Source organism: Cydia amplana, chromosome 27 (genome assembly GCF_948474715.1).
Source record: "Cydia amplana chromosome 27, ilCydAmpl1.1, whole genome shotgun sequence".
NCBI lineage: Eukaryota > Metazoa > Arthropoda > Insecta > Lepidoptera > Tortricidae > Cydia > Cydia amplana.
This window is the reverse complement of record NC_086095.1, coordinates 3,573,340-3,597,877: the sequence shown is the minus strand read 5'-3', so window position 1 is coordinate 3,597,877 and position 24,538 is coordinate 3,573,340. Positions and strand designations below refer to the sequence as shown.

Below are 24,538 nucleotides of genomic sequence, written 5' to 3'. Positions count from 1 at the left end.
TTTCCACAGACACAGACAAGACGTTTGAAGATGCTCAATAATTTATGTCCGTCGATATAACGCCTGAGATGCAGCATCCATTTGCCGTGACAGTCTGAAGATGGATCACTGCACTTACTGTCTGACGGTACACATTACTTGTCTATGTACATAGGTACATGTCTGTGGTTAAAGGATTTTGAGCAAATGTTTTAGTGCCGATTTTTAATTTCTTATCGATTTTTTTAATTTGTAGATACTGATCTGTATTTAGTAAGTAAGTTATTTATTAGGTACAGAAATTTACAAACTTAATATACTTAGGTAAATATAAAAATTAATGGTATTGTATGCATTTAGGCCATAGGTACCCGGCTGAATGTACCTAGTACGCTGCTGGCGTTCCCTCTTTGTACCGCTAGCGAGATACGCTGGATTAAAAATGCGCCGGACCTGGGGTCGCCGCTTTTCTCTCGTAGGCGTTGACCTAACTTTCTTATGAATTTTTTTGCATCAGCACACCAAGGCCCGCTGGTTTCTATGGCTACTGGTACAAAATCGAAGGTCGGCTCCAGATTTGAGTATTTAACCCGTTTTAGTTTGGCGGCGTTTTCGGCAGCAGCTCCAGCTTTGTGCACCGTGTAGCTGAGATAGGAAGGGGCAAATGTGCTTACGCACGTCGCGTCCCAAATGAGGTTGCGTCCTCGCTCCCATGGGACCAGCGTCAGACCGTCTGGTCTTTTTCCGTCGGTCCTGCTTAAGCCTTGGGGCTCTAAGACACAGGGCATATTCGCAGACACCAGTGCACGACGAATAATTTCGTTAATTTAGTAAGTTCAATTTAATCAGAGTAATCCATATAAGCTTTTAGCGTCGGCAAAGCGCGTGTAACTACTAGGGAATGTAAACTGGTTTTTAATTGTATGGATAAACCGGTTAATAACTGAAATTGCATACAAATAAAAACCGTATTGACAATTGATTATACCACCATACCATACCATAAAAACGTAAGTTTTAATTAAGTCCCGTGTTAGTCATAAAAGTATGAACGAAATACTTTTTAGGGGTTGTTTAATAAACATCAGTTTACCATCACCCTGATATAATGCAACTAGTAAAGTTAAAATACTAGCGACCCGCCCCGGCTTCGCACGGGTTACACAAAACCTTAAAAAATTATACACTGATCCTGAAAATAAATAAATAAATAAATATTGGGGGACGTCTTACACAGATCAACCTAGCCCCAAACTAAGCAAAGCTTGTACTATGGGTGCTAGGCAGCTATATATATATATACTTATATAGATAAACACATACTTATATACATAGAAAACATTCATGACTCCGGAATAAAAATATTAGTGATGAACATCACACAAATAAATGCCCTTACCGGGATTCGAACCCAGGACCATCGGCTTAGCAGGCAGGATCACTACCCACTAGGCCAGACCGGTCGTCAATGATATATATTAACTTACCCTAGTTGCCAAGAGCAGGCAGAAATTCAGCACCGATTGGACCTGGGGAGCCGAGATTTTCCCCACCTCTTTTTGGGGGGTAGCCACGACACGATCTCGTAGCTACCGGGCTAAATTAGCTTTGTTTGGTCTAAGGAACAATCGTGCCAATCGTGGAAATTATAGGTACGTCTTAACTAGAGCTCCCGATACACGTGTTACACGCTGACGCGGGTACCCGTGTTCTTCAGCCCGGCGGTACTAAGAACCCGAACTACACGAACCCGCCCGGATCCAGAAACGTTTACACGGGTACACGAAAGAACGGATCTTATTTACCCGCGGGTTCAACCGTTCATTTTCGTGTAGCAGAGATTCGTGCTATGAAGAGATACGGTGGAATATAAGAGAGATTAGGAAAGTTCGATTACTTTGCAGTTTAACGTGTTATTGATTGATAATGTCAATAATAAAGTAGACTTTGTTTCAATAATTCATATGTTTTGTTTTACTCTAATTAAATTAAAATTAACAATAACTTAGGTACCGTTGAGTTCATTTATATAATTTTCTTCATTGATGTAGTTTTTTGATAATGAAAGTAAACCTATTCTTTATTGTATTGTCATCTATAGTCATGCTCATTATATATCAGCTGTTATAATTTGAGGATGGTAGGTACATATATGACACCCTGTTAGGGCACTCCATATTTGTTAAGTCTAGGTAGGTACATGCATTTTATACGTATAGCAATGAAATCTATATTTATAATTTAATATTTAATGACCTAAATTATTATCTAACTAAGACAAAAGTAGATAGTAAGCATAACTGAAACTACCACGAACGGGGTACTAACAAAATGAGATTAAGTATTTTAAATTGCCATATCGTGTGAAAAACAAAATACATGACATAGATAATAAACAAAGTGCAGAAGTTTCATTCAATAGAACGTGTTGTTTTTACAACGTGCGTTGGTGCTTTTGGTCTTATCTCTTTGTGATAAGCTAGACACATCTGCAAAAAAATACAACAACTAATCTTTCAGGTAGGATTATTCTATTGTTTTGTTGCCGCGCGGCTCTTAAAAGCATTTTACTAGTGACAGAGACAGCAAACAATGAATAATATCTATGCCTAAGATTTAAAAAGTATCTCATAGAACTTTAGTTAGACTCCAGTTCGCCTATTGGTCAGTTGGATACTAAAGTCTATCTACGTTAATCGTACCGTTTTGTTGTTTTATTAATAGTTTTTGTTTTGTTGTTTACTGTTTGTTTTGTTTTTGTTAAAAAAAATGAGAAGAAGTTGGGTGTGGGACTTTGCCAGATCCAGTGACAAAGCCTATTGCTCTTTGTGCAATGACCGGGCAAATAACGAGTTTTCGTGCCATGGTGGTTCAACAGGAGCCATAGGAAGACATTTGTTATCAATACATTAAAAATCACCCACCATGACGACCCCTGAGTAAGTACATTTCTTCCTACTTTGTATAATGAAACCAAAAACTGCGTTAAAATGAATGCGATTTTTTTACATTTATAACAGTTATAATTTATTAGAATGTTTAGTATATTTAAATAAACAGTTCTGTAGTATATTTGTAATTAAGGTATTGAAACAATAAGGGTCAGAATGGGAATGAGGATGGGATTTAAAACTACCGTTCTTATTATTGTGTGGTATATGATATTTTAAGGTCTCAGGGTGGATTTTAGAACAAAAACAATCAGAATAACGAATCACAATAATTTTATTAAACTTTTCAATAAATTTCACATGAACAAAGGAACGAATCTTACATTGAATATCGCTTAACGAAATATGAAACAACAGCATGGAACGATAACAAAATAGCTTACACGAACACGATGGCGGCCGAAGGCAAAATGTCCAGAGCAACAGTTTGCACCGGTTTTTATACCCTATGCGAGGTGGGGTAGACTCGGTGTTGCCAACACGGCCTCTCCTGACTAGAGGTCGTCCACGACCTCTTGGGTAACATCGATGGAACCTGTGGTACCAGTAGATGGCTGAAGAACGAGTACTCGGCTCGCGCCGGGTTCAGACGGGCTGGTTCTGCAGTCCAGCGCGCTCGTCGTAAAAGGTTGAGGGGCAGCTGGTTCCGAGAAGCTTGTACGGGCTTCAGGTGCGAGGTCCGTCAGAGCGTCACCTGGACAATTATCAGTATCATCAGCTGGAATTAGAGAGAGCAGTTATTTTAACACACACACAATTACATGTTATTCCCATCACATCTCCCATGTACTTTATTTCAATGTTTTGTCAATAAATCTTTTACTATTTAACATGTGTTTTTCTTTTCTTTTAAAATCTCTTCTCACTCTATTAGGACTCGTAGTACGTAATATGCTCCAATCAAAAGCAACATATCAGAGCGCAGATAACGTGGCATGCTTGCATATAAGATTTAAATAAGGAAATAATACTGCCCTGTTACTGTTTTCCTTTAATTCCAAGCCAACTTCAGTAAGGTATCGCCAGTAGACTCCTTCAGAGCAGCATCCGCCGGGTATGGGACTTGATCTCAATGACGGAATGCACAGGTTAACCGACGAACGGTTAAACTCGACCTACGAGTTAGACAGTGACGAACACATAGCCAGGTGACGAACACCTACACAGGACCTTTAGGCAAGACGATGACGTACATCAAGTCTTTACCCACCTGTGGCATGCCCAAACGCAATAACAAATGTATGCTTGTTCGGGTGTACTCCGACGAACGGATAAGCTCGACGTACGAACTAGACCAGCGACGAACGCATGATCAGTAAGCGACGAACACCATGTCACTAGGTGACGAACGCCATGTCAGTAGGTAAGCGGTGAACGCCATGTCAGTTGGCGACAAACGCTATGTCGATATCAGTTGGCGACAAACGCCATGTCGATGTCAGTTGGCGACAAACGCCATGTCGATGTCAGTTGGCGACAAACGCCATGTCGATGTCAGTTGGCGACAAACGCCATGTCGATGTCAGTTGGAGACAAACGCCATGTAAGTTGGCGACAAACGCCATGTCAGTAGGCGACGAACGCCATCTCAGTAGGCGACAAACGCCATGTCAGTAGGGCCATGGAACTGACGTACTTACATTAAGTTTTACGGTGGCAAGGATTTAGCGAGGGCTTCTACTTTACGTGGGCTCGGCCTAACCTGACCTTGACCTTAACCTGCCTAGGTATACGACCTCAATTACCAGGAAAGAGCACTTCCGAAGTTTGATGCAATAAATCGTGTTTCCGGCAATCTATGAAGCAACGTAGGACCTCATTTGATTATCAGTTAGTATACGGCCGCAGTATTGACTACCCGGTTTTGAAGGTGAAACACAGTTCGAGGCCTGATTAGGCTTTTTAGGACAATTAGGACTTAAGTGTCCCGTTTGATTACAACCGTACCGTAGCATCTAGGCTCATTACGATTAGCGTCATCCTGAGAAGGTCGTTGAGGTGATTTGCTTTCGAATCGTTTGCGCCTACGTGTGCGAGAACAGCTGCCAGCGCGAGAACTACGCGAACGTCTTGGAGGTCTATTATGATCGTCTGGAGACCTGCTACGCGAATATCGATAAGATCGCGGAGACCAACTATGATGCGCACTCTTGAGACCGGTAACGCGATCGACCACGCGAGTAATCACGATGGAGACGCGATCTACAACGCCTAGTAAGCGAATAGTCGCGTTCCTGAACTACTACTCATACGCACACGCGATCTACTACGCGACATCCCGTAACTTCCTCAATGTCGCAGGGATGAACCTCAATTACTTAAAATGCAAACCACAAAACAATACTAGTCAGTCCAATGCGTTTAATCAACAATCAATTTAAACGAACATCCTTTTGGAAACCACACACTAACGATATCTAAGACTACGGAACGACAAAACTACGAATGATAACGATTTGCCGAAATACAACACTAATTTAACACAATCAGCAATATGGTAACAAAATCGAACTCTAAAAGGAATGCAACGGAATGCTTTTTAAGGTTACCCGCACATAATCGGAATTACCTCGTAAACAACGCATAAAAATGACACGCGTATTACCTAATACACCATAAAAGTAGTCAAATGCAAAATTTGTTCCTTTTTAATGTGGGCTGCAACGTTCTTTATCCAACTTCTGATTTAAGGTCTCAGGGTGGATTTTAGAACAAAAACAATCAGAATAACGAATCACAATAATTTTATTAAACTTTTCAATAAATTTCACATGAACAAAGGAACGAATCTTACATTGAATATCGCTTAACGAAATATGAAACAACAGCATGGAACGATAACAAAATAGCTTACACGAACACGATGGCGGCCGAAGGCAAAATGTCCAGAGCAACAGTTTGCACCGGTTTTTATACCCTATGCGAGGTGGGGTAGACTCGGTGTTGCCAACAATATATAATGAAGTTTTTATCAATCAATCAATAAATCAACTAATGAAATCTTCACCTTTTACTTGTAGATACTTTAAGTTTAAAGTAATCAATTCAGAAAATATTATGCACCATAAACAGTCACTACATATTACAAATAATTATGTGATTAATGGGTCTTTTCTATATGGAAACAAGCATTTTACCATTTGTGACAATTTGTAGAAAAACAATTTTTTATATCTTTGTAAATTACTGTTTAATTAAAAATAAGTTTTTGGCAAAAATTTCATTTTTGTTACACGCTTTTATCGCTGACTGTACTTTTCTTACGACAGACAACTAATACTCATCGAGACAATTCTAAAAACCCCTAACACAATTAGGTTGCGTTGTTTCATCACAGAGTTCCTATGGCCACCTCCTGTCTCCATCATCAGATCAGCTCGATGGTACCATAATATTGCATTGTCACCCGACTTACATATGTATGCAAAATTTCAGCTCAATCGGAAACCGGGAAGTGGATCAAATTTAACTTGCAAGATTCCATTACAATTTAGTTACATACAGGTCGAGTTCCTATGGCCACCTCCTGTCTCCATCATCAGATCAGCTCGATGGTACCATAATATAGCATTGTCACCCGACTTACATGTGTATGCAAAATTTCAGCTCAATCGGAAACCGGGAAGTGGATCAAACTAGACTTAACTTGCAAGATTCCATTACAATTTAGTTACATACAGGTCGACCTAATAAACGACCTAAAAAATGAGAACCGTTGTAAAGCATTTCACAGCCTGTGTCGAATAATAATAGCATTTATGTTTCTTTTTATAATACAATTTGATATTTTAACTAGTACACAAGAATAAATATTTTCATTTCTGTTCACTCTACCAATAACGGTGTCGTTTTTAGCAATTATTTGAAAGCGATATTAAGCGATTAAAATAAGCGGGTCCTGGAGTATTCAAATAAAGAATAAATAAGTTTTTGGCAAAACTTTCATTTTTGGTACAAGATTTTATCGCTGACTGTACTTTTCTTTCCACGAGTATATTCTAAAAACCCCAAACACAATTCGGTTGTTATATCACAGAGTTCATATGGCCTCCTCCTGTCTCCATCATCAGTTCAGCTCCATTAATATTGCATTGTCACCCGACTTACACATGTATGGAAATTTTCAGCTTCATCGGAAGTGTGTCAAATATAACTTGCAAGTTTAGTCCGAATTTGAAAATCCGATAAAACTGGTAAACAATCGGGGCTCCTGACCCTGAATCTGTGTTTTATTTAAAGCTATACATACCTTTAATCTCCGCTACACGTCAAGAACGGGTTAGACCCGCGTGTATTTAAGATCCGTTTCGCCGTGTACACGGGTACACGGGTACACGGATACACGGATCTTAATTACACGTGTACCCGTCTACACGTGTAGAACGGGTCAGAAAACCGTGTACGTGTAGTACGGAAACGGGTACCGAACACGTGTACACGAAACCCGGACACGACCGCGAGCCCTAGACTCTTAACAAAGAAAATTTGGCCAAAGGTAATGGCGCCAGCCATCGGTCGAAAAGATTGCACCATACCTTTGGCAGACTGCCGTATTCGAACTTCAAGATATTCACAAGAGACGACACGTACTAGATCCATTCTAGATACGTTATAGTTTAGATTTCAACTAGTTCTCTTTTGCAGCGCAATTCGGGCAATCAATGTCACTTTTGCGATAGATCGTGTTAGATATCTATTAGATGTGAATTAGATCTCTAAGTGATATCTTGTGGAAATCGTTCAAGAGTATCTCCAGAATCGCGGAAATGTCAAATTTGACAGGTTATATCTTAAACATATTATCGTATCTTGGCGATGTCTAAAAGATATCTAATAGATGTCTATTACAAAATCCGAATCAGGCCCCTAGTGTCGAGTAGATGGTATTTATAACTTTTGGTATTTAACAAATTAACACATAATTATCAGTGTCTTTCATCACAAGGATCAAAGTCAAATGGCGTTCTAACAGTTTTAATCTTCTGTCGAAAGATGGCAGTAAATTTACTGTGGATACATAATTTATTTTGACAATCCGCTTCTATTTCAAATTCTCTTTATATCCAAAGAGCATAGAGAGTTAGTTACATTACATACCTATGTCTGTGGTATTTCGGTACCATTTATAGTTATGTAATATCTATGAAGCTATGTTTACCTACGTACTTATCTATACAGAGTTGTGAATACCCCAGTATTGATTCGAAATTCAGCTTGAGTACGGCTACCATCAGTTTGGCACTGACCTAAACGCCATCGAGAACGTAATTTACTTTCTATACATCTCGCTCGTACTCGCATATTAGTGCGAACGAGGTATAGAAAGTAAATTACGTTCTCGATAGCGTATATAGCCAGTCACTGACAGTGTCAAAACTGACATTTACGCTATCGAGAACGTAATTTACTTTCTATACATCTCGTTTGCACTAATATGCGAGTACGAGCGAGATGACGTACCTATAGAAAGTAAATTACGTTCTCGACGGCGTTTATGTCAGTGCCAAACTGATGGTAGCCGTATAGTCAGTTTTGACACTGTCAGTGACTCATGGTACGGGCTCAGTTTACGGATTGCGGTAAATGTGGTTTCGTATTCAATTAATTTTAAATTAATATTTACCGTTGCGTAACGATGTTATTACTGGCTTGTATTAATTTGGGTTTAACAATTATAAATAATGTTTTATTATGATTCTGTAATCCGTTCATACTACCGATTAATACTTTATTAAGAAATACGTTCGAATTGGCCTCGTTTTTTCAACGTTTAGGCAAAATTTGAGAGGTAAATACTAACTTATAGTACTGTCGCAACCAACCCTGAAATCATGAATAAAATTTTGACTCTTCTACAGAAAACATCAATATCTAATCAGCCAATTTTTTTCACGATGACTACACATCGGTAACTCGTGGCATTTAGGTAGCACCATAGAGAAATATAGTAAGACAAGAGTGCTCACTCCATACATCAGTTAGACTATTAATTTCGGTGTCTACATTTAGCATCGCGTAGCGGAACTATCAGTACTGCTACTTGACAATAGATGTAGCACCGACCGGAAAGTCTTATCTCAACAGCATAAGACTTTCCGGTCGGTGTTACATCTATTGTCAAGTAGCAGTACTGATAGTTCCGCTACTCGATGCTAGATGCTAATAGTCTTTTTGGTACTAAAACTGATGTATGGAGTGAGCAATCTATGCACTTAAAAGATTAGTTTATTTTTTAGTGGTTTGTTTTTCTCGACTCGTATACTTAGAAAGAACATTACCGATGCGTAACGATGACAGACGTATTAGTGCCAGCGAGATGTAAAGTATTAAGTTACGCAGAAGTTAGCGAATACAGATGAAGTGCATAATTGTTTTTCGTCGTATTTTCTCGGAAACGTTCGTATTTGTCATGTTCCTTCAGTCAACCTCAGTACTTTTTGTACCGAGACTGAATGAAATAGCAAGACACGTTCGTACGTTTCCGTGAAAACACGATGGAAATTTAATCATCCACTACATCTGTATGTCAGTTTGACACTGCTAATGCAGTCGTGGAAAGGCTACTACGCGCCTTCGTTTGATTTTTTTTCGATGTCCGTGACGTTAACCTACCAACATCTAGTAGATATTTATAAATTATATGCTATTACATACTAGAGATGCCCCGAATAGTGGTTTTGGCCGAATACCGAATACCTATTCGGCATGACATGCGAACATTTTGAGTCACAATTACTTATTATTATTACGCTGCACAAACTTCTTCAATGATATATAACTATGTAGTACGCGCTTATCATTTTAGCCTATTCCATGAATGTTACAGAGAGGCAAAGCCAAAATTAAAAATATGTATCTGATTTATGAACGTAACTCCTACGTTGAACGGTTCCCGCGCTGTCAACTGTCAATGTCATTGTGTTTATTCATGTTAGCCTAGACCATTAGGGCTTAATAAAATATAACTTTTTTAATAGGAAATAATAGTAAATATATAATAAATATGTGAAAAAATAAAATATTAGTGTACGACAGTCCGACCAATTACAAAATTGGAAGAAAATACAAGAAGATTGAAGAAGAAAATGCTACTTTCGCGACCAAGGTCAAAGGCGGCGTCGTTTCGTGGATAGCATGACTATCCACCCGGACATGTTGCATATCAAAATAAGAATCTAGCAGCATCATCATCTCCATCTCCGCCAGCGGCGTAGAGAAAAAAGCGATTTTCGCGTGGCGTATAAAAAGCAATCTGTGCCCTCCTCGCTCGCCAGCGACCGAATGTACATATCTAAAATTCCGAAAGAAAATAAACGCAAGGTAAGAAATATTTGTTCATGATTTTCGACGTTTGTGCTAACCTGTGCATTCTGGATTTTTTGGAACACTATTCTAGCTAGGTGTATATCTGTCCGCTAACTGCACATGGTGACTGAGCTGTGCACTGCATTCTGGAGCACTATTCTAGGTGCATCTGTCTGCTAACTGCACACGGTGGTTGTGCTGTGCACTGTGCATTCTGGAGCACTATTCTAGGTGCATCTGTCTGCTAACCGCTCACGGTGGTTGTGCTGTGCACTGTGCATTCTGGAGCACTATTCTAGGTGCATCTGTCTGCTACCTGCACACGGTGGTTGTGCTGTGCACTGTGCATTCTGGGCCACTATTATAGGTGTGTCTGTCTGCTAACTGCACATGGTGACTGAGCTGTGCACTGCATTCTGGAGCACTATTCTAGGTGCATCTGTTTGCAAAATAGCTATACTAAGCTTTTTGGAGTACTAACCTAGGTATCTCTGATGATATTTGGACTTGGCAATCTTTCACATACTAATACTAGGTGCATTCAATGCCAGTATCTTTGGGGCATTGTGGTGTTGTCACTTATTCCTTACTAACAGCACTGAGATATGGCTCATATCCTACCTGCCAATGGCAGTGGAAGGCCACAAGTCTTGCTAGAACTGGGTTTTGTAGACTAGACACGGCTCTTAACCCCATGAGTTAATCAATGTGGTATGCAAAATTAGGCCGTCTCTTGGTATGTACTATGACTTCAAGTAGGTGAATTAAAACATTTATTCTTATTTCAGCAAGCAAGGAATTAAGCGAGTAAATCTTGACATCATGGGACGGAGGCACCAGAAATTTGAATATGGAAAAATCCTAATAGGACAACCTCGTTGTTTGTTTTCAGATGTACAATTAAGAACATTACAAAACCAGTATGACCCAAACAAGATTATGCAAAATAATCTGCGCTGTAAAAATTTTATTGGTGCTCTATTGGTGAGATGCTTGTCAGTAAGGAACAAGGCTAAGTATTTGTTTGCTAACTGTGATGATTTAGCTCTCAATCAATTTTGTGCTGAAACCGGCTATGACAAGCTGGTGTCGCTTTTAAGTGACTGACCGTCTTTTGTGTGATTATCATCACTGAGAATCTTCGCTAAGGCAGTGGTCCTTTAAATACTAAAGCACAATAAATGGCATTAGAGATTTTTTATTTTATTTTTAAACATGCTGTCGACAAGTGATATTATAAGAAAATCTAGCAGAAAAACTAATGGCTTACGGCCCGGTACTTCAACTTCAAGGGCTCAATTATCAATCATATTTTCCAATGTATGTTTTGCTGTTACTTGTATTTGTTTCATATAATAAAGTATTCATTTAACATTACAACATACAAAAACCCTGGTCAAAAGCAGCGATAAAGAAGCGGAGCAACACTTTCCTCTCTGCAGTCACAATGTGGTCGCACTCAAGTGACATTACAACAGCCTGTGTTCATTTAGAACAAATTCTCAAAAGCTGTGGTTTATTTAAATACACTTCTTTAATTGCAGTGACATCATATTCAATATTTACAAGGATTTTGTCATACAAAATTAAATTTTTGTCAGTGCCAATACCGAAGGTTACAATTCCGAAATATGATCAATTCTGTGAAATTGATAGTCAAATACTAGAAAACTATGTGACTGTGATATATACTGTGTGTATATGCCTATGATGTTCTTATAAAATAATGTACACTTTATACAGTTTAATATTGACTTTAATATTTTCTCTACCAAATCCTAAGAGAAATAAATACAGATACCTATATATTTAAGAAGTCAATTTATTGCAACTAAGCAGTTTAACCCGTCAACTCCCAGGTGTGACGTCACCCATAAGCGTTCTGGCTCAAATCTGAGCCGTGGGATCTGACAGGTTGTCAACAGGGAATTGGAACTGTTATGAAACTAATGAAGTAATGACAACATAAGTCCAATTATTAGACTATTAGACTAGGTGTCGATATGTGTCAGACCTTTCATGAAGTGTCTAAGATCTAGAGGTCACATAATGAGCAATTGTTTAGATTATATATCTATTGTTGAAGCTCATTATTATAAATGTTTTTTATACTATGTAGGTGCATACATATACAAAATACACTTAATTAGTCTTGATACCATTACCTATATGCAGCTATAATCAAATGAAACTAGCTCCTTAGTACTTACCTCAGAAAGCTGGGTAATACTAGAATTATTTCTTTAGCCGATAAGGACAAATACAAACTTAAACAACAGATAAAGTCCTTTATATATTGGTCGCATTGTTATTAGTTTTAATGAACTTTGCTCATATAAATGGGTTGTTGTACCTATAGCTACAAGTTTGGCCAATGAATATGGTTATGTGTGTATTTAAAGAGCTGAATAGATAAAAGTACCTATACTGAATTTCGTATATTGATGGCTAATTAAAATAAAGGGTTATAAATATATATTTTTTGCAGATATTTGATTACTTACAGTAACACTTACACCCGTGTGGAAATTATTAAATGAGCCTAATAGAATGCATTAGGTACATTAATTTTGTTCAGGTTATGGTGGTCTTGTTTATGTTTAAAGACCCTCTTTTCCGGTTTACCACACTGAGATACATCTGAGAGAAGACAACACAGCTATCGCAATTATTTATAAACCGGTGAAATGAAATACAGTATTTTTATGTCTAGGAACATTAGCAGTGGTGTGAAAAGAGACATTACAATATTCTACTTAAATGCTATATGTGCTTCAAGTGTCATAAGCTGATTGAGAGAAAATAATGTAAGATTTCAGATTTAACGAAAATTAAATTTGAAATTTCTTACAACATTTTGGAAATCCATATACCTACCGAGTTATTGGATATTATACAAATATCCTGGTGAAGTAACCCAGATGTTTTTTCTACATAAGTACTTAGATGCTTTTGCAAAAAATATTTTATCTATGTTTTCCTTCCAACTGAAACGAAATCTAAGGTATTAAAATTTAGGAAAAGTAAAAGGCATCAAGGCACGGTCATTGTAACTACTCAGTTTACGAAATATTTATATGCATACCTATGTACTTACATATAATTGTATAGATTTGTGCCCCAGCTCTCATATATAAAAGCATATTTTATTAACTGGTTTCAAGTTTCAACAGCGTTTTATCCTGGTTACCCTAGTGTTATCCAGGAAGTGCCATCAGCCATCACTGAAGGAGAAGAGGAAGAGGAGAAAGGAGTACAGTACAGTGTAATCCCTTGCGCCCTACACCGTCAAGCACACACACACACACACACACATACACTTGAAATACTGGTGTATGTTATGTAAAAATAATTACATTAATTATTTTATGGCATCTGTTTCAGAAGTGCTTGCCGTTTTAATAGCATTACTTATGTAATGAGGGAGCTAGGTATAGATGTGTAAATAATTGTAAATCTGCTCTTGTGCTTTTATTGGAGAATAGGCTCTCCTCAAATGATAGAATTGAACACTTTATGAAGAACGTTTTTTCGATTACACAAAACTCAACCTTAAAGTGTGACCTAGTACCCTTAATCGGTCTTAAATTATTGATTAACAATGTCACCAACTAATGAAAATTATTCATTACAGGATTAAAAAAAAAGTAAGAAATTACTTTATCACTATTATTAGCTGTTGTGATTGTACACAACGTGCAAAACCCTGTCCTTGATAAAACATCAAACTTTACTGTTATTCTGATTGATAAATTTCAGCAACCCAGCATGGCAATCCATAGCATTATTTTTTTTTCAGGGAAAACACTAATTTTAAATTGAATGAGGTGTAAAACATTGATTACCTATATATAAATAATGAACAATAATATTCGTGATGGTAGTTATTAACTTGTTAGTGATTATTTATTGCCCTCAAAATCATGAAAAAATCACTTCCCAAACGATTTGTAGAGGGATTAAGTCAACTCTTAAAAGATTTATTTTTATTTTCACCACCTATTTAACCTGTTATGTGTTGGTGTCAACCGTAAATCGTTTAGGAGTTAATATTGGTGGAAGAAAAACATCAAGGTGGAGTGATTCTTGTACTTAATGATATTTCTCAATTTCATAATCATGGTTCCATCCAATAATTTTGGTAAATCCTTACTATGATAAATGAGAAAATAAGTGTTACTTAAAGGTGTAACCAGCAACACACTGCCAAGAGTTGCTTATACTTAGTTGTTGTATTCGCCAATAATTGCATCTCATGCTATCCTTTGATTTCTTTGATATTCCTATAATAATTAAGTTTTTATGTGGTATTTGGTGGTATAAATGAAAATACTTACCTATTACTAAATAAGGATCAAATTATTTTTGTTTCAACTATCTATATACTATACGATAGACAGTTTGATGAAATGATATCACTAGATCTCTAAATAATGTTGTAAACTAAATATACATACCTACCTATATTTTGAAAATAGTTACAGATAACTAAAAAGGTACCCAATTTAAAATGAAATAATAAATCATTGTTAATCAACGATTTCATTGTTATAATACAAAGCCAAAACAAACTTTGAATACTTATCTCTAAACATCTACATAGTTATATATCATTGAAGAAGTTTGTGCAGCGTAATAATAATTGGAAATTAAACGAACTTACCTGTAAGTGAAGTTCATTTCAATTATATTAGCTGCACAAACTTCGAAATGATAACCCATCCCACCCAGTACCCACGTTGTCCTGAGACAACCAGGGATTCGTGTACCTATAATCCCTGTCAAAGTTATGGTAATATTGGCTTTGCTGAATTGGGGGCCAAGTTGTTCCATCTATTGGCATATTCACTGCCAGCGTGAGCTACAAGCATAGCGGATACTATATGTTTTTTCCGCTTTGTAGCGATAAGTACCTAAGAATAGAGAACCCTAGCGGGCTACTGGCAGTGAAAGTGTTATGTCTTGGCTTGTTACTCTAAACTAAATGACATTGACAGTTGACAGCGCGGGAACCGTTCAACGTAGGAGTTACGTTCATAAATCAGATACATATTTTTAATTTTGGCTTTGCCTCTCTGTAACATTCATGGAATAGGCTAAAATGATAAGCGCGTACTACATAGTTATATATCATTTCGAAGTTTGTGCAGCTAATATAATTGAAATGAACTTCACTTACAGGTAAGTTCGTTTAATTTCCAATTATGAAAACTGATCGCTAACAAAACTCAACGTTAGATGACGTTAGTTAAGATATTTTTGTTGAACAGCATTAATGAATAGAGTCAAACAAAACAGACTCATGATAAAAATAAAATGTTTTTTAATCAACAAATGGTCAAAAAAACAAAACAGACTCATGATAAAAATAAAATGTTTTTTAATTCACAAATGGTCAAAAAAGGGTCTTCGTATTTAACAACTTTCCAAAAAAACATTCTAGATATACCTACATAGTATTTGATTAAATTTATTGTGAATTTTTTCTTTTTAATTAGATGCAACAGATATTCGCGGGATTCGGCCGAATAGTAGGCAACATTCGGCCGAATACCGAATATTCGGCAAAGTGGCCGAATAGGCCGAATACCGAATAGTTGCCGAATATTCGTGGCATCTTTATTAGATACACTAGAATACCTTTTAGTTACAAATAAAACAAATAGTCATAAGATAGTACCTAATAAAAACATTGCTTTGCCAGAATTTAGCTTGACTTTGATCCAGACTTTCACCATGAGCTGAAAATTAAGACATCCGCCTAAAAACCTGAAAAGACGCGTGATTGCGACTGAAATATTCAGCGGGCCGACGGGCCGAGTGACGTCACGATATACGGTTGGCAAAACTGTTGGAATGAATTTCTATCTTTGTACAAAAAAAAAATGGGATTTCTTTAAGGCCCCGTGGGTTTAGGTTCTTCTATGGTTGTGCGTGCCCGGTAACGTGGATGTCATGTTTTTGATTTTTTTTAAGTTTTAAGAAAAAAAGTTTGATCAAAAATAACATTGCGCATTTTTAGAAGCAATTTGCATATTATTCATCTTTTGTGCAAAAAAAAATTGTAACAATTTTTTTAAGGTGCGATTTAGACGTTCGTGTTTAGGCTGTGAGATAGCTTTAATGTCATGTAAAACGCCTGCTGCTACCCGCCCACAGGCGCTACAATAGACACCCATGAACCGGTCGCAGCAGGCATTGGGACTGTTGTAGAAAACCGGCTAAGTGCGAGTCGGACTCGCGCACGGAGGGTTCCGCACCATCAACAAAAATAGAGCAAAACAAGCAAAAAAACAAGCAAAAAAAACGGTCACCCATCCAAGTACTGACCCCGCCCGACGTTGTTTAACTTCGGTCAAAAATCACGTTTGTTGTATACTGCCGTGCTAACAACATATGCAGTAATCGCAGTTGTTAAGTCATGCAATTGTTTATCTTGTTCTCTTTGAATAAGTTCTTTATTTAAACGTTGATTTTCATGCAAGTACTGCACTTACTATTAGCAGGGCAGTATAGGAGCCCCACTTAAATATTTAAATTATTCTGTTTTTAGTATTTGTTGTTATAGCGGCAACAGAAATACATCATTTCAACTGTCTAGCTATCACGGTTTGTGAGATACAGCCTGGTGACAGACGGACGGACGGACGGACAGCGGAGTCTTAGTAATAGGGTCCCGTTTTTACCCTTTGGGTACGGAACCCTAAAAAGTGAACAGTATACCGGTCTATCGATTGAAGTTTGGGTGGCCTATGAGACTGGGCTATTAGAAAGACATCAGACGCTTAAACATACTTTTTCTACTCCAGCACTTAAATGTGTCAATTAAATGACTGACAGTGATATCTAAAGAGGTATGTTTTCATTTACAATAATAACTCTTTTTTTTTTAAATAATAACTCAATTTTTTTTAAATAATAACTCTTTTTTTTTTAATAATAACTCTTTTTTTTTTGCTGCAGCTGTCATAGAAAAAGTAATGTATGCAACAGCTCATAATTGGTTCTTAAAATTCTCGGGTCTTTTTTTACAAAACTCGACTACGTCTCGTTTTGTAACTTCGACCCTTGAATTTTAAGAACCCTTATTATATCACTGTTGCATAAACTACTATTAAACTACACTTGATGGCATACCGTAAATATTATTTGAGCTTCAAAATTAAGTATCAATATTACAGTGAAATTATAAAGACATTATACTGATTATACCTCATTTTTTAGCATTAGGAAAAGGGAAAACAATATTGTAAACAAACCAAAAGGATGTAATAAAAATACACCTCTAGGTCACTTACCTTTTTTCTAGTAAGTACTAAAAAAACGAAGTATAATAACGCGCAACCAAAAGCATTGTAGGTAAAAACTTGTCTCTCATCGATGTTATAGATAGAGCTTCACCAGAAAATGTTATTCAACTCTTAAAGAGATGAAAGTGGCTTGAAAGTCGGATCCAGACGTAGTCGCGTGATAAGGCTAGTATGTCATAATCCCTATTCATATAACCCAGTAACCCAGTGCATTACAGAGTTACGAAAGTTACGAAGTTACTTGAAAACATAATGTAAACGCGCCTCAGTTACCGCACGTATTACCTCCGCTAGATCTTGCTTTGTAAACAGCCCCACTGATTAACAGTCCGCCGGACGACGGGCCTGTCAGTTGTTCGGAACTGTCAACTTTTTGTTCTAACTGACAGGCCTATATCGTCCGGCGGACTGTTAATCAGTGGGCCCCTTAATGTAAAATCTCGCCTCTTTACCCTGGCCGCAGACGTTCGGAATTTTCATTCGGTTTCTGTATGGAATAAGAGGTGGGAATGGGACGTTGCTCTACAAATCCATAGCGCTATCTCGTTTGCACATTTCATTACGGAAAATTCCGAACGTCTGCGGCCAGGGTTAACCAATAACATGTTTCATCCCCACCATGACTTTAGGAGCCTCATGGCCGAGCATAAACTCCGAGTGGATCAGAGAGCCATGGAGCGCTCCATGCTCGGTATCAAGCTTGAGGACCGAGTGAGGAATGTCGAGATTGGACGCCGCACTAAAAATCATTTTTTGGACGTTTGCACTTAACCGTATATATCTCGCGACTTGTTAGTCGGAGCGACAAGTGGGTCCTGAAGGGGGTTGCGGGACAAAACAGCGCATTGCATCACCTTGCCAGCATTAAAAAAAAGCCCCGTAACAGGCGGAAATTTGAATCATACGATTTTTCCCGGTATCCGATCTTAGTCGAACTCACCTTAAATAAATAAATAAATATTATAGGACACATATTGACTAAGTCCCAAAGTAAGCTCAAGAAGGCTTGTGTTGTGGGTACTCAGACAACAACAATATAATAGAAAACACCCAAGACTCAGGAACAAATATCTGTGCTCCTCACACAAATAAATGCCCTTACTGGGATTCGAGCCCCGGGCCGCGGCTTCACAGGCAGGGTCACTACCCACTAGGCCAGACCAGTTGTCAAGAAGACACACTAAGGTGCAAGAAGACGTGGGATCTGTACAGTCAAGTGTAAAAATATGGGTGCATACCTACAACTTAGGGGTCATCCATTAATTACGTCACACGTTTAGGGGGAGGGAGGGGGTCAAGAAAATGTGACATGTTGTGACATGAGGGAGGGGGGAGTCACAAACATTGTGATGTCACTTTAACTTCATCAGTAACCGAAAATTAATTTATATTTTTTTATTCGCTGTACAGTTAAATAATGAGATTTTGGATGTAAGTTTTCGTTGTGTTATAAAATTACTACTATTTATATATCAAAACAATTTTTTTATTAAAAAAATAATGCCGAGTTAATATTGTCGATTTCGTTGAAAACAAAATTGCCTAAAATGTGACGTCACACCAGGGTGGAGGGGTTTGCAAAATGTGACCAAGTGTGACAAGGAGGGGGGAGGGGTAAAAAAACCTAGAAATTCGTGTGACGTAATTAATGGATCTTCAACTCATGTATTATACCATGCCTAACATATGCCTGTCAAACATGGAAATTTGATAATAAAGTTAAAAATAAATTAGTCACATGTTAGCGAGCAATAGAGCGAAGCATGCTAAGCATAAACAAAATGCAGAAAATTCGACATACAAAGATTAGAGATATTACCAAAGCAAAAGACGCACTTCAGCAAGCATTAGCATTAAAATGGAAATGGGCAGGCCACGTATCACGTATCCGAGACCTGAGATGGACAAAAATTCTGACAACATGGAAAGGTCCACTAGGGAAAAGGAAACAGGCGCGACCATATGCTAGATGGGAAGACGAGATCAGAAAAACAGCAGGCCAAAACTGGATACAAACAGCACAAACCAGGGAAGATTGGATAACTTTGGAGGAGGCCACAGAGGGGTTCTTGACTTCTTGCATAATAAAAAACAAATAATGTAACCTTCATTTGTAAAAATGGATGCAAGAAATAAAAGGCTTTTTTATTTTTTATTTTTATTTTATTTTATTAATTAATGGATGATCCCTTACTCAAAAGTATGTACCATAGTTCTTAATTCGCTGACATAAGATGGGACATAGTTTTGAGTGTGATGAGTGCACCCATATTTTTACACTTGACTGTACCGTGCCCGATCTTTGACGTTCCAGGGTGTAAAGTTGAACACTTTATTTTGTATTGTGATCCATCTAGTGAATGTTATCTACGGTTGCGCCAGACGCAGGGAATGAAAGATTAATTGGCTACTCCGCCTACTTTTGCTCTCGTAACTACTTACTTAGGTTAATAATATTTTTCCCCGTTTATTTTGCTGTCCGTACCCACCCTAGACTTCATATCTCACAGGTCTTTCGGTCTGTCATACTTGTCTAAAACAAAACCACAAAGAACTGACCGCTGAAAAAGGGCGTAAGTACCATCTATTTTTCATACAATCGGTTATAAGCTTATAAGCATGTATACAATTTTCAACGTCTTGCCATTCAAATAAGGTGAAATGTGACATTCAGGTCAATTTGAACGTACACTGTCATCAAAACTATATTTAATCGTTGACGTATTACATAAAAGTATATATACAGGGTGTTTCCTATAACAGGAGCAATAAATTAAACTGTAGGCTGTAATCCTCAAACTGACCAACATTTGTTCAGCAAAAGTGAGAAAAGTATTGTATTACAAGTTACTAGCTTTTGAGAAACGGGTCCCTGGTTTTCCGGCGACACATTATGATATCTATATGGAACCAAAATTACCATTTCGTTCGCTACGGCGCAAACGATTGGCATCTTGGCTAGGCCCTCTGTACCGCTTAACCTCAGTAAGCTTATTTCAATAACATACGACTGAAAATGTTACTATTAAATATTTATAATTGTAAAAGAAATCAATGTCGTACTGAAAACACCACGTAATTAACTTAAATCTGAAAATAAATTAAACCCTTCAACTGAAAATAACAACTTTTATATGACATATTTATAACAAACAAAAATGAACCTAATACGTACGAGATACGGTTGAATTTAATTAAATCGGTGTGTGGAGATAAGACTTTTTAGAACCTTACTATATTTGACGTTGTATGTCATTGAAGTATGTTTTATTTCGTTTTAAAATCGACTCTAACTCTTTGGTATAAAGCTCATTTTCTATAGAGATATGAAGTTAGTATGTTAGAATGCGAATTATTCCTGCTTTGTTGTAAAAATAAAGGTTTAGATTAGAATATACAGTCAGTGATAAAACACATGTACTCTTATATCAAATATAAGCTCTATTTTAACGTCTTTTAGGTTTAAAATTGAGAAACTATCGCTTACAGAGACAATACGTAAATGTAAAAATATGTGTAGCTCTTGGGAAAAGGGGCTTTATTGTCTACTAGCTTCTTCTCGCGACTTCGTCTGCGTTAGATGATGATGATGATTGGTAAAAACTATACTTTGTCCTTCCTCGGTCCACAAACTAACTCCATACCAAATTTCATCTAAATTATTTAAGTGGTTTAAGCGTGACGAGGTAACAGACAGACAGATAGACAACCATAGCCACTTTCACTTTATAATATTAGTAGGGACGAAATTGACGCCGCACAATTGTATTTAGGGGCTTATTTTAATGGCACAAGTGCGTCTGACAATATGGTTCCTTTTTCGTTATAAAAATTTAAAAACAAAGAATATCTACTAAATTAAATTAACTAAAAATATCTACCTATCCATACTAATATTATAAATGCGAAAGTGTGTCTGTCTGTCTGTATGTCTGTCTGTCTGTCTGTCTGTCTGTCTGTCTGTTACCTCTTCACGCTTAAACCGCTGAACCGATTTAGTTGAAATTTGGTATGGAGATAGTTCGAGTCTCGGGGAAGGACATAGGGTCGTTTTTATCCCAAAAATCACCCTTTAACGGGGTGAAAAGGGGGGGTGGAAGTTTGTATGGGGAATCGTTAAAAAGCAGATTGGGTAAAAATAAGTTACCCAAAGCTTCTAACTCCACGCGGACGAAGTCGCAGGCAAAAGCTAATAATATTATAAATGCGAAAGTGTGTCTGTCTGTTATCTCTTCACGCTTAAACCGCTGAACCGATTTAGTTGAAATTTGGTACGGAGATAGTTTGAGTCCCGGGGAAGGACACAGGGTCGTTCTTTATCCCAAAAATCACCCTTTAACGGGGTGAATAGGGGGGTGGAAGTTTTTATGGGGAATCGTTAAAAAGCAGATTGGGTAAAAATAAGCTACCCAAATTACTAACTCCACGCACACGAAGTCGCGGGCAAAAGCTAGCATACACATATTTACAAGTAAGAAATGGGAGCTAGCTCGTCGCCGGATGGTAGGGTGCCCAGGCCCCTATTTCACCACGGTGACAGGTGCGACAATTGTCGATATCACTGTCACTGACGTCTCAGGCCTCCATAGACTACGGTAACCGCTTACCATCGGACGGGCGGTGTGCTTGTTTGCCACCAACATATTAATAAAAAAATCTCCATTATATCGCCAATAAATAAGTACTTAATTTGCGAACCTAATAATGACAATTGTCACAAGAAACACGACAATTGTCACGAAATTCCTACACAGAACTCTTTTTCTGTCAAGAATTACCGAAAGTTCTTTTAAATCTTGTGACATTTGTCATCATCATCATCATAAACTTCGAAAGAGAAATACCTGTTTTTGCCGATATAATAAAGTTTTTTTAAATAATACAATGATGGTGGCAAACAGGAATACGGCCCGCCTGATGGTAAGCGGTAACCGTAGCCCATGGATGCCTGTGACGTCAGCAGCAGTGACATTTGTCGAATTGTCGCACCTGTCGCCGTGGTGAAATAGGGGCCAGAAGGCTGGTGGTGGTTTTAATGCCGATGTTTTCCTTATAGGGACACATAGGTACATATTTACATAATGTATGTGTATTGTGTAAACTTGTTTATGGCAGTCTACGCATGACTTGAATTTTAATGTTACATTATTATGATAGTGAAATATTCAGCCATATTCGAACTTTATGATACGAAAAATATTAGATATAGAAACGTTATGGATCGGATATGTCAGTGTCAAACAAATGTCAAAAGTTACGTTTTTGTTTGATGAACTCTGAACATCACTTTTGACACTTGATTGATACTGTCATGTCCGATCCATATCGTTTCTATATCTAATACTTGATGTATCTTAAAGTTCGAATATGGCTGTAAGACTATTTTCACATAAACAACTTACATTGCAGTTACAATTTTTGCTTAGAAAATCTTATATTTTAAGATTACTTTTTAAACCATGTTTGTACATATATACTTAGTATATATTTAAGTAAGTACATTACTATTTAAGCGTATTATGATTGTTTTAATTTTTGTTATTTTTAATGAAATCTGAAGCGCTGGTGGCCTAGCGGTAAGAGCGTGCGACTTGCAATCCGGAGGTCGCGGGTTCGAACCCTGGCTCGTACCAATGAGTTTTTCGGAACTTATGTACGAAATATCATTTTATATTTACCAGTCGCTTTTCGGTGAAGGAAAACATCGTGAGGAAACCGGGCTAATCCCAATACGGGCCTAGTTTACCCTCTGGGTTGGAAGGTCAGATGGCAGTCGCTTTCGTAAAAACTAGTGCCCACGCCAATTACTGGGATTAGTTGCCAAGTGGACCCCAGGCTCCCATGAGCCGTGGCAAAAATGCCGGGACAAACGCGAGGAAGATGGTTATTTTTAATGAAATAAATTTTATCTTATCTTATCTTTAACACATTCGGTGCCAGCGACTCGCTAGGCGAGTTCACTGTTCGTAGGCGCTTTTCGCTACATACGGTTTTTCCCGTGTTATCGGTAATATTCATATTCCTATGTTAACGGGAAGCAATGATAAGTTTTTTTATGGCTTCAATAAACTGGATAGTTAAAAGTTTTATGTTAGTTTAGATGAAATAAATTCATGCAGTTTTAATATCAAAACTTCCGTGAGACACACACATTATAAAAAATAAATCAAACAGTCACTCAAGTATTGTAGGTCGATGATTAATTTGCTAAACTAAAATAAATAAATAAACAATTTATTTCTTGCATACATAAGTTTGTATATATTCATACCTTTGAATAAAACATAATTATACAACTAACCTATAAAACTTAAAAACTAAATCTAAAAATAAATAAAACATCTTAAAATAAATAACTAAAAACTATTCTCTGCGGCATGGTGCCGTAGATGCTGGCAACATTTTCTCGCTGTACGCAATACTTATTCTTTGTGCGAGGAAGCTGCCAGCTCTATCACCAGTGGCGTCTGCTATTATTATTAGATAATTCCTTGAATAGCGTAGACGCGTTCAGACACCAATAAATAAATATTAGACAATACAAAAATAAAACATGTAACAAACATATTTTCATTTCTCATGCTCTGAAAGAGGGTCATTGTTGTTCTAAAAGGTGTGCAGAAAGTGATACGTTTCTGCACTAGAGCATTTAACTTTCCAAGCACGATTTGTTTAATTTTTTTTTAGATAAACAATTGAAATTTGGTTTGAAATGGATTTGTTATACAATTTCCATTCTGATTTTTAACTCCCCATTCCATAAATAACGATTCTTTTACCTAAATTGTTAATTGAAAGTACCCTCGAGAAACAGTATAAAATCACACGCATTTTGCTTTCCTCGTATTCGAAATGAAAATTAGACTGTTTAACTCGGGTGAAAGGCATCATTTCAGCCTCAGACTATTGGCGCTCTCACTGCGTTCGAGCACCAAACTACCTTCGCAGAAATGAGGGCGTTTTTTTTTTGTTATCCCCTACACTTTTTTTTCA

At 37.3% G+C, this 24,538-nt stretch overlaps 1 protein-coding gene across 1 annotated transcript in view; it reads left to right on the top strand.

Moving 5' to 3' along the window:
* Window positions 1-24,538, top strand: part of LOC134660534 (synaptotagmin-7) — a 569,193-nt gene that overhangs the window by 196,825 nt on the left and 347,830 nt on the right. The gene's annotated exons all lie outside the window — the stretch shown is intronic.